Below are 9,018 nucleotides of genomic sequence, written 5' to 3' on the forward strand. Positions count from 1 at the left end.
GGGGCGCTACAGGCCACGCCAAAATTCCCATTTTCCGGTCAAAAGTTTTCTAATTTGGTACATTGATAGTACAGGCCAACAGGAACACACAAACCAAGAATGGACCACATTCAGCCAATAGGGAGCTTACAGACCATGCCCAAATGTCTAATTTTCTGTTCAAAAATGTTCTAAATTGCTACTTTGATACTACAGGCCAACAGGAACCCACAAATCAAGAATGGCCCACATTCACCCTTAGGAGGCGCTACAGACCACGCCCAAATATCCAATTTTCAAACTGATGGCATTTTCACCCAATTTGTCAAATTCGTCTGAATCTTAATGTACATTCCTCATTTCAGATACCATTTCCACGCCATTTAACCAATTCTTCTGAAACTTGGTGTACATGCCTCATTTCTCATTGGGACCAAAAAAGCCTCAAGGATCCATAAGGTCCAGTATGATGGATTTTCCTGTACACTGAAAATGTTTCGTTTAGGATTCAGACAGAAATACATGTTTTTTGGATTCATCAATTGAGAGGGTTTAACCACAATCCTCTACTGATCAATTTGAAATGATTTGCCATTTTGAGGAGGAATCCGCATTGCTGCTTGCAGCTATATTTATTATTATTAGATTCCTCCGTAAGGAGGGAATCTATTGTATTTGACGGTTTTATTATTAGATTCCTCCGTAAGGAGGGAATCTATTGTATTTGATGGTTTTATTATTATTATTATTATTATTATTATTAGATTCCTCCGTAGGAGGGAATCTATTGTAATTGATGGTTTTATTATTATTATTATTATTATTATTATTAGATTCCTCCGTAGGAGGGAATCTATTGTAATTGATGGTTTTATTATTATTATTATTATTATTATTATTATTATTATTATTATTATTATTCTTCTTCTCCTTGAGCCCCAATAGCTCAAAAAGTCACTGGTCAAAAATTTTCTAAATTGGCACATTGATACTCCATGCCAACGGGTACCCCCAAACCAAGAATGGCCCACATTCGCCCATAGGTGGCGCTACAGGCCACGCCCAAAAAACAAAATTCAAAGTGATACAATTTCCACGCCATTTGTCCAAATCTTCTGAAATTTGGTGTACATGCCTCATTCCTCATGGGGAACAAAAAGCCTCAAGAACCCATAACTTCCGCCATGATGGATTTTCCCGTACGTTGAAAATTTGCGAAAACCTACAAAACTCTTCTTCTCCTGAACCGTAGCTCCAATTGACTTGAAATTTGGTACACATGTGTAGAATGGACATCCTTGAAAACGTTACTTAGGAAAAATGAATACGATACAAAATGGCTGAAAGGGGCGTGTTTATGTAAATGTCCAAATTTTAACAATATATACGTGTCAATAAATCAAATGTAATTTTGACTGATGGTTTTTCAAACCTAACATGCTTAAAGATGACATCACTCTGAAGTACTGTGCAAAGAATGGCCATGCCAAAATTCCCATTTTCTGGTCAAAAATGTTCTAATTTGGTAAATTAATAGTACAGGCCAACAGGAATCCACAAACCAAGAATGACCGACATACGCCACTAGGGGGCACTACAGGACAAGCCAAAATTCCCATTTTCTGGTCAAAAATGTTCTAATTCGGTACAAGAATAGTACAGGCCAACAGGAATCCACAAACCAAGAATGACCGACATTCACCACTAGGGGCACTACAGGACAAGCCAAAATTCCCATTTTCTGGTCAAAAATTTTCTAATTTGGTACTTTGATACTACAGGCCAACAGGAACCCACATACCAAGTGTGGCCCACATTCACCCTTAGGGGGCTTACAGGCTACTCCAAAATTTCGTTTTCTGGTCAAAAACGTTCTAATTTGGTACATTGATACTGCAGGTCAACAGGAACCCTCAAACCAAGAATGGCCAACATTCAGCCCTAGGGAGCACTACAGGCCATGCCGAAATTCCCATTTTCTGGTCAAAAATGTTCTAATTTGGTACATTAATAGTACAGGCCAAAAGGAATCCACAAACCAAGAATGACCGACATTCACCACTAGGTGGCTTAGAGGCCAAGCCGAAATTCCCATTTTCTGGTCAAAAAGTTATAATTTGGTACATTGATACTACAGGCCAACAGGAACCCACAAACCAAGTATGGCCCACATTCGCCATTAGGGGCGCTACAGGCCACTCCCAAAATTTCGTTTTCTGGTCAAAAATTTTCTAATATGGTACATTGATACTACTGGCCAACAGGAACCCACAAACAAAGAATGGCCAACATTCAGCCCCTAGGGGGCACTAGAGGCCACCTGAAATTCCCATTTTATGGTCAAAAATGTTCTAATTTGGTACATTGATACTACAGGTCAACAGGAACCCTCAAACCAAGAATGGCCAACATTCACCCCTAGGGGCGCTACAGGTAATTCCCAAAAGTCCCATTTTCTGGTCAAATATTTTCTAATTATGTACATTGATACTACAGGCCAACAGGAACCCACAAACCAAGAATGACCCACATTTGCCCATAGGAGGCGCTACAGGCCACGCCCCAAAAAATATTTTCAAAGTGATACCATTTCCACGCCATTTAACCAATTCTTTTGAATCTTGGTGTACATGCCTCATTTCTCATTGGGAACAAAAACGCCTCAAGGATCCATAAGGTATGATGGATTTTCCTGTAGACTGAAAATGTTTCGTTTAGGATTCAGACAGAAATACATGTTTTTTGGATTCATCCATTGAGAGGGTTTAACCCCAACCCTCTACTGATCAATTTGAAATGATTTGCCATTTTGAGGAGGAATCCGCATTGCTGCTTGCAGCTATATTTATTATTATTATTATTATTCTTCTCCTTGAGCCCCAATAGCTCAAAAAGTCACTGGTCAAAAATTTTCTAAATTGGCACATTGATACTCCATGCCAACGGGTACCCCCAAACCAAGAATGGCCCACATTCAGCCCATAGGTGGCGCTACAGGCCACGCCCAAAAAACAAAATTCAAAGTGATACAATTTCCATGCCATTTGTCCAAATCTTCTGAAATTTGGTGTACATGCCTCATTCCTCATGGGGAACAAAAAGCCTCAAGAACCCATAACTTCCGCCATGATGGATTTTCCCGTACGGTGAAAATTTGCTAAAACCTACAAAACTCTTCTTCTCCTGAACCGTAGCTCCAATTGACTTGAAATTTGGTACACATGTGTAGAATGGACATCCTTGAAAACGTTACTTAGGAAAAATGAATACGATACAAAATGGCTGAAAGGGGCGTGTTTATGTAAATGTCCAAATTTTAACAATATATACGTGTCAATAAATCAAATGTAATTTTGACTGATGGTTTTTCAAACCTAACATGCTTCAAGATGACATCACTCTGAAGTACTACGCACAGAATGGCCAACATTCAGCCCCTAGGGGCGCTTACAGGCCATGCCGAAATTCCCATTTTCTGGTCTAAAATGTTCTAATTTGGTACAATGGTACTACAGGCCAACAGGAACCCACAAACCAAGAATGGCCGACATTCAGCCACTAGGGGCGCTAAAGGCCACGCCTAAAATTCCCGTTTTCTGGTCAAAAATGTTCTAATTTGGTACATTGATACTACAGGCCAACAGGAACCCACAAACCAAGAATGGCCAACATTCACCCCTAGGGGGCTTACAGGCCATGCCGAAATTCCCATTTTCTGGTCTAAAATGTTCTAATTTGGTACAATGGTACTACAGGCCAACAGGAACCCACAAACCAAGAATGGCCAACATTCAGCCATTAGGGAGCTTACAGGTAATTCCCAAATGTCCCATTTTCTGGTCAAACATTTTCTAATTTGGTACATTGATTCTACAGGCCAAAAGGAACCCACAAACCAAGAATGGCCCACATTCAGCCCCTAGGGGCGCTTACAGGCCACTCCAAAATTCCCATTTTCTGGTCAAATATTTTCTAATTTTGTACATTGATACTACAGGCCAACAGGAACCCACAAACCAAGAATGGCCCACATTCGACCATAGGTGGTGCTACAGGCCACGCCCCAAAAAAATATTTTCAAAGTGATACCATTTCCACGCCATTTGTCCAATTCTTCTGAAACTTGGTGTACATGCCTCATTTCTCATTGGGAACAAAAAGCCTCAAGGATCCATAAGGTCCGGTATGGATTTTCCTGTACATTGAAAATGTTTCGTTTAGGATTCAGACAAAGACATGTTTTTTGAATTCCTTAATTGGGAGGGTTTATCCCCAACCATCTACTGATCAATTTTAAATGATTTGCCATTTTGAGGAGGAATCCGCATTGCTGCTTGCAGCTATATTTATTATTATTATTATTATTCTTCTCCTTGAGCCCAAATAGCTCAAAAAGTCACTGGTCAAAAGTTTTCTAAATTGGCACATTGATAGTCCATGCCAACGGGTACCCCCAAACCAAGAATGGTCAACATTCGCCCATAGGTGGCGCTACAGGCCACACCCAAAAAAAATATTTTCAAAGTGATACCATTTCCACGCCATTTGTCCAAATCTCCTGAAACTTGGTGTACATGCCTCATTTCTCATAGGGAACAAAAAAGCCTCAAGAACCCATAACTTCCGCCATGATGGATTTTTCCATGACGCTGAAAATTTGCGTAAAACCTACAAAACTCTTCTTCTCCTGAACCGTAGCTCCAATTGACTTGAAATTTGGTACACATGTGTAGAATTGAAGTCTTTGAAAACGTTACTTAGGAAAAATGAATACGATACAAAATGGCTGAAAGGGGCGTGTTTATGTAAATGTCCAAATTTTAACAATATATACGTGTCAATAAATCAAATGTAATTTTGACTGATGGTTTTTCAAACCTAACATGCTTCAAGATGACATCACTCTGAAGTACTCATGCAAAGAATGGCTAACATTCAGCCTCTAGGGGGCTTACAGGCCATGCCGAAATTCCCATTTTCTGGTCTAAAATGTTCTAATTTGGTACAATGGTACTACAGGCCAACAGGAACCCACAAACCAAGAATGGCCGACATTCAGCCACTAGGGGGCTTAAAGGCCACGCCAAAATTCCCGCTTTCTGGTCAAAAATGTTCTAATTTAGTACATTGATACTACAGGCCAACAGGAACCCACAAACCAAGAATGGCCAACATTCACCCCTAGGGGGCTTACAGGCCATGCCGAAATTCCCATTTTCTGGTCTAAAATGTTCTAATTTGGTACAATGGTACTACAGGTCAACAGGAACCCACAAAACAAGAATGGCCAACATCCGCCATTAGGGGGCTTACAGGTAATTCCCAAAAGTCCCATTTTCTGGTCAAACATTTTCTAATTTGGTACATTGATTCTACAGGCCAAAAGGAACCCACAAACCAAGAATGGCCCACATTCAGCCTCTAGGGGGCTTACAGGCCACTCCAAAATTCCCATTTTCTGGTCAAATATTTTCTAATTTTGTACATTGATACTACAGGCCATGAGGAACCCACAAACCAAGAATGGCCCACATTCGACCATAGATGGTGCTACAGGCCACGCCCCAAAAAAATATTTTCAAAGTGTAACCATTTCCACGCCATTTGTCCAATTCTTCGGAAACTTGGTGTACATGCCTCATTTCTCATTGGGAACAAAAAAGCCTCAAGGATCCATAAGGTCCGGTATGGATTTTCCTGTACATTGAAAATGTTTCGCTTAGGATTCAGACAAAGACATGTTTTTTGAATTCCTTAATTGGGAGGGTTTATCCCCAACCATCTACTGATCAATTTTAAATGATTTGCCATTTTGAGGAGGAATCCGCATTGCTGCTTGCAGCTATATTTATTATTATTATTATTATTATTATTATTCTCCTTGAGCCCCAATAGCTCAAAACGTCACTGGTCAAAAATTTTCTAAATTGGCACATTGATACTCCATGCCAACGGGTACTCCCAAACCAAGAATGGCCCACATTCGCCCATAGGTGGCGCTACAGGCCACGCCCAAAAAACAAAATTCAAAGTGATACAATTTCCACGCCATTTGTCCAAATCTTCTGAAATTTGGTGTACATGCCTCATTCCTCATGGGGAACAAAAAGCCTCAAGAACCCATAACTTCCGCCATGATGGATTTTCCCGTACATTGAAAATTTGCGAAAACCTACAAAACTCTTCTTCTCCTGAACCGTAGCTCCAATTGACTTGAAATTTGGTACACATGTGTAGAATGGACATCCTTGAAAACGCTACTTAGGAAAAATGAATACGATACAAAATGGCTGAAAGGGGCGTGTTTATGTAAATGTCCAAATTTTAACAATATATACGTGTCAATAAATCAAATGTAATTTTGACTGATGGTTTTTCAAACCTAACATGCTTAAAGATGACATCACTCTGAAGTACTGTGCAAAGAATGGCCATGCTAAAATTCCCATTTTCTGGTCAAAAATGTTCTAATTTGGTAAATTAATAGTACAGGCCAACAGGAATCCACAAACCAAGAATGACTGACATACGCCACTAGGGGGCACTACAGGACAAGCCAAAATTCCCATTTTCTGGTCAAAAATGTTCTAATTCGGTACAAGAATAGTACAGGCCAACAGGAATCCACAAACCAAGAATGACCGACATTCGCCACTAGGGGGCACTACAGGACAAGCCAAAATTCCCATTTTCTGGTCAAAAATTTTCTAATTTGGTACTTTGATACTACAGGCCAACAGGAACCCACATACCAAGTGTGGCCCACATTCAGCCCTTAGGGGGCTTACAGGCTACTCCAAAATTTCGTTTTCTGGTCAAAAACGTTCTAATTTGGTACATTGATACTGCAGGTCAACAGGAACCCTCAAACCAAGAATGGCCAACATTCACCCCTAGGGGGCACTACAGGCCATGCCGAAATTCCCATTTTCTGGTCAAAAATGTTCTAATTTGGTACATTAATAGTACAGGCCAAACGGAATCCACAAACCAAGAATGACCGACATTCACCACTAGGTGGCGCTTAGAGGCCAAGCTCGAAATTCCCATTTTCTGGTCAAAAACGTTATAATTTGGTACATTGATACTACAGGCCAACAGGAAACCACAAACCAAGTATGGCCCACATTCAGCCATTAGGGAGCTTACAGGCCACTCCCAAAATTTCGTTTTCTGGTCAAAAATTTTCTAATATGGTACATTGATACTACTGGCCAACAGGAACCCACAAACAAAGAATGGCTAACATTCAGCCTTAGGGAGCACTAGAGGCCACTTGAAATTCCCATTTTATGGTCAAAAATGTTCTAATTTGGTACATTGATACTACAGGTCTACAGGAACCCTCAAACCAAGAATGGCCAACATTCACCCCTAGGGGGCGCTACAGGTAATTCCCAAAAGTCCCATTTTGTGGTCAAATATTTTCTAATTATGTACATTGATACTACAGCCCAACAGGAACCCACAAACCAAGAATGACCCACATTTGCCCATAGGTGGCGCTACAGGCCACGCCCAAATAAAATATTTTCAAAGTGATACCATTTCCACGCCATTTGTCCAAATCTCCTGAAACTTGGTGTACATGCCTCATTTCTCATGGGGAACAAAAAAGCCTCAAGAACCCATAACTTCCGCCATGATGGATTTTTCAGTACGTTGAAAATTTGCGAAAACCTACAAAACTCTTCTTCTCCTGACCCGTAGCTCCAATTGACTTGAAATTTGGTACACATGTGTAGAATTGAAGTCTTTGAAAACGTTACTTAGGAAAAATTAATACGATACAAAATGGCTGAAAGGGGCGTGTTTATGTAAATGTCCAAATTTTAACAATATATACGTGTCAATAAATCAAATGTAATTTTGACTGATGGTTTTTCAAACCTAACATGCTTCAAGATGACATCACTCTGAAGTACTACGCAAAGAATGGCTAACATTCAGCCCTTAGGGGCTTACAGGAATGCCGAAATTCCCATTTTCTGGTCTAAAATGTTCTAATTTGGTACAATGGTACTACAGGCCAACAGGAACCCACAAACCAAGAATGGCCGACATTCGCCACTAGGGGGCTTAAAGGCCACGCCAAAATTCCCGTTTTCTGGTCAAAAATTTTCTAATTTGGTACATTGATACTACAGGCCAACAGGAACCCACAAACCAAGAATGGCCAACATTCACCCCTAGGGGGCGTTACAGGCCATGCCGAAATTCCCATTTTCTGGTCTAAAATGTTCTAATTTGGTACAATGGTACTACAGGCCAACAGGAACCCACAAACCAAGAATGGCCAACATTCGCCATTAGGGGGCGCTACAGGTAATTCCCAAAAGTCCCATTTTCTGGTCAAATATTTTCTAATTTTGTACATTGATACTACAGGCCAACAGGAACCCACAAACCAAGAATGGCCCACATTTGCCCATAGGTGGCGCTACAGGCCACATCCCAAAAAAATATTTTCAAAGTGATACCATTTCCACGCCATTTGTCCAATTCTTCTGAAACTTGGTGTACATGCCTCATTTCTCATTGGGAACAAAAAAGCCTCAAGGATCCATAAGGTCCGGTATGGATTTTCCTGTACATTGAAAATGTTTCGTTTAGGATTCAAAGACATGTTTTTTTGAATTCCTTAATTGGGAGGGTTTATCCCCAACCATCTACTGATCAATTTTAAATGTTTTGCTATTTTGAGGAGGAATCCGCATTGCTGCTTGCAGCTATATTTATTATTATTATTATTATTCCTCTTCTCCTTGAGCCCAAATAGCTCAAAAAGTCACTGGTCAAAAATTTTCTAAATTGGCACATTGATACTCCATGCCAACGGGTACCCCCAAACCAAGAATGGTCAACATTCGCCCATAGGTGGCGCTACAGGCCACGCCCAAAAAACAAAAATTCAAAGTGATATAATTTCCACCCCATTTATCCAAATCTTCTGAAACTTTGTAAACATGCCTCATTTCTCATGGGGAACAAAAAGCCTCAAGGACCCATACTTCTGCCATTATGGATTTTCCTGTACAG

The 9,018-nt window shown here is 40.4% G+C and overlaps 1 protein-coding gene across 1 annotated transcript in view; it reads right to left on the reverse strand.

Annotated features, from left to right (window-relative positions):
• LOC127630610 (E3 ubiquitin-protein ligase MIB2-like) overlaps positions 1-9,018 on the reverse strand; it is a 242,287-nt gene that overhangs the window by 42,411 nt on the left and 190,858 nt on the right. The gene's annotated exons all lie outside the window — the stretch shown is intronic.

This window comes from Xyrauchen texanus, chromosome 37, assembly GCF_025860055.1.
Source record: "Xyrauchen texanus isolate HMW12.3.18 chromosome 37, RBS_HiC_50CHRs, whole genome shotgun sequence".
NCBI classification, from domain to species: Eukaryota; Metazoa; Chordata; class Actinopteri; order Cypriniformes; family Catostomidae; genus Xyrauchen; species Xyrauchen texanus.